The 3432-nt window shown below is 44.0% G+C and overlaps 1 long non-coding RNA gene across 1 annotated transcript; it reads right to left on the bottom strand.

The window, feature by feature from the left end:
- Nucleotides 1-1591: 1591 nt before the first annotated feature.
- LOC146867736 (uncharacterized) lies at nucleotides 1592-3120 on the bottom strand. The gene is made up of 2 exons (XR_014962134.1): nucleotides 2738-3120; nucleotides 1592-2026 (listed from the first exon to the last, which is right to left on the bottom strand). It is a non-coding gene; the product is annotated as an uncharacterized LOC146867736 (long non-coding RNA).
- Between the last annotated feature and the right edge of the window lie 312 nt (nucleotides 3121-3432).

A 3432-nucleotide genomic window follows, 5' to 3' on the forward strand; every position in this document is an offset into this window, starting at 1 on the left:
CAACTATTCTAAAATAAAAAGGTGAGCGCCAGCTGAATATTAACAGGTGGAAGAATTAATTTTTATTCCAAAATGTTACATATTGTTGTTGGTGTTGTAGAAATACACACAATTGCATGGAGCTGAGAAGACAGTAATCATAGAAATTAATTATTGTCGAGACGGAGTATGTGACGCACATAAAAAGTCCCACATCTCAGAAGATAAAACATCTTAGCACTCATCTTTGTTTGTTTGGTATTAGCGTTTGGATATCTCAATGTCGTTATGTTACACTGGACATTATCGTTACAGCATGGAATGCCAGATAATAAAAAAAATATATATCTTTATGTATCACTATTATTTTGGGGATTTCTCAACTGTATTAGTTGCATTCGAATATTGGTAGTTAATCAGTCAGTCAGTAACTTTATTACGATCACAAGGATCCTGAAAAGTATACAGCACAACAGAAACCAAAATGTACAGCAATAATGAGATGGCAATATAAAAAGTTACTAACAACAATTACACAATTTACACAATTTAAAACTCCATAGGAAAAAAGTGCAACGTGCAGTAGCAGCCAATAACAAGTCTCATTGAACAGAATTAAAGTGCATACAGGCACATGCATCAAAAAGAGAGTTTGCGAGTCCTTATTTGCGAATTTTAAGGAATCGCAAATAAAGACTCGCAAAACACGATGCAACAAAAACATTGCGAGAATATTGCGAATCGCTAAAAATCGCTAAATAAATTGCGATTTCGGCATTTGCGAACTCGCTATTAGCGATTTCGCAATTAGCGAAATCGCTAATACCGAAGTCGCTTTTTGATGCATCCTGATGACATCACAACCAGGAAGTGAGCAGCACCAGCCTCATTTCCAGTGCACAGTGTCAGGGAGAGGAGGGAGCTGGCTCTGGGAGCAGAACAGGAGTGTGACAGAGACAGAAGAAAAACTTGTGATATCAAATGGAAGCCTCACAAACAGCAGAGGAGAGCCAAACAGGCAGGAAACGCAAAATTAAATTTGCAGAAAAAGAAATTGACACCCTCATTGAGGGAGTAGTCCACAGCCATGACAAGCTGTTTGGAAAGGCATCATTGAAAGTGGCAGAGCAGGAGAAAAGGAAAATCTGGCTCCGGATCCAAAACAGGGTCAATGCCATTGGGGTGACACACCGCACCATTGAAGAACTCAAAAAACGATGGTACGACTTGCGCAGTCGGGCTAAGGTGCGCATAGCTGACCGCCTGAAGGAGGCAAAGAAGACAGGAGGGGGAACACCAACAGACACTGGGAACACTCCCATGGAGGACTTGATTGAATCCACCATCCAGCCAGAAGCTGTTGTTGGTGTGACCCAGCTGGACACGTCCGGAGCAGCAAACACATCTGAAGGTAAGATGAATGTATGTTTTCTTAGTGTTACAAAATGTAAAGGTAGAACTCGACCACAGCACAGCCCAAGTGCAGACCCTGAACATCCAGTACACAATGCATTCAGTAGGTGAGGGGCATTATGGGAGATGTAGTCAGGTCAAGCAGTTAAAATGTCAAATCTCAGAGTAACAACCCAAAAAAGCTTAATAGAGTATAAAATCATTTACAAAGGCAGAAATTTATTACTGTGCAATTAATATCACAGACATGAAATAATACAGTGTTGCACTGTTTCACCTCACAGATGCACAACGTGTAGAAGATGTGGATAGCGATTCCCCAGACATGCAGGACACCAGCGCAGGTGAACAGATGGACACACCTGTGGTGCAAATAAATCCCTCACGTCCAACAAAGTCACGCAGGGCTACTGTTCCATCCCTAGTCACCATGGAGTGTGAAGATGATGAGGCTGATGCAACACCAGGTGGCAGCCATGGCCAGACAACTTCCATCACACAAACACAACCACAGGTCCCCAGAACTAATCACAGAGCCCGGCGTAGGAGAGGAAGAGCACTCAGGACACAGCAGGAGGAGCAACCAAGTGATGTCTGGGGTGGTCTTGAGGGACAGATGCTCCGTATGCAGCGCCTGCAGACAAAAAACACACGATTAGTACAATTGCAAGTTGGCAAGATGGCTAGCAACATAGCAGTACTGTCAGAAAGTGTGCAGCAACTGAGCAAGGTGATGCATGAGGGAAATGTATCCCAGAAGAGACAGCATCGTCAACTAATGCTGCAATTGAAAATGTTTGCTAAATCAAACAATAGATTGGCCACGACAACTGCACTGCTGGCACGTAGGTCTGTGACCATGCAAACTGAAATGTGCCATTGGAGCGGCGATGTGGCTAAAGCACTGGACCAGGTCACCAATGCAGTTGATTTGCTAAATGCTTCCACAATTGCGGCCAACAATTCCACGCCCGAAGAGGGTAGTGAGGGTGGCTCAAGCCTAAGTAGTGTGGCAGTTCCAGTCCGCACTGCAGGAAGACGCAACACACGCAGCAGTACCCCCGCCGCTTCCAACATAACGGATGACAATGCTGGGTCTGACAGGCGTCTGGGTGTTCGTGGGAAAAAGCGCTAGACTGGCATGTACAAGTGCATTCCACTATGGTGACGTAACCATTTATTTGGATTTGACTTTTCACAGAGTGACAAGTGAATTGACATTTGCAAACCACTTATGTCCATTGCACTGGTCAGATTACAAGTGTGCTTGAACACTCATGGCAATTTTATTTAATTAAAGAATACTCTGATAGCAATAGTCAGTTTCTGTGTCATCATTACTCACCTCAGAAATAATTTTGTGTGATGTCAAATCTTCTCCTACGCCCTTCTGCTGCGCCTGCCCCTTGTGCTGCATGGTGTTGTGGCACTTGCTGGTTCCCATCCTCCGAATCGCTGTCAGACACCTCGATGTCCATTCCTCCCCTTGTCGCTATGTTGTGCAGCATGGCACATGCCGCTACTATCTTGCAGCATTGTTCAGGGTTGTACTTCAGTGCTCCACCGGTCTTATGTAGACATCTGAATCGGCTCTTCAACAGCCCAAATGTGCGCTCTATGATGTTCCTTGTCGAAATATGTGCTGCATTGTACCTCTGTTGATTGGCAGTTGTGGGATTGAGGTAAGGCGTCATTAGGTAATTACGCAAGGCGTATGCGCTGTCACCTACATGTAATGGAGCAAAGAGTCAGTGGCAGCTTCACATTGACATACGTACAATGACAGTGATAAACTATAACACATATTTACCAAGCAGATGTCCCTCTCCAAATTCTCCCCTGACAAGACGGGTGTGTATGCCACTTTGCCTGAAGATATAAGAGTCATGTGCACTCCCTGGAAATTGCGCAACAATGTCAGTGATAATGTTTTTGGCATTGCAAACAACCTGAATATTGAGGGAATGGTAAGATTTCCTATTTCTATATATATATTCCTGTGTTGCAGGGGGACATATTGCAACGTGGGTGCAATCAATA

The sequence above is a fragment of the Triturus cristatus genome, chromosome 1_2 (genome assembly GCF_964204655.1).
Source record: "Triturus cristatus chromosome 1_2, aTriCri1.1, whole genome shotgun sequence".
Taxonomy (NCBI): Eukaryota; Metazoa; Chordata; class Amphibia; order Caudata; family Salamandridae; genus Triturus; species Triturus cristatus.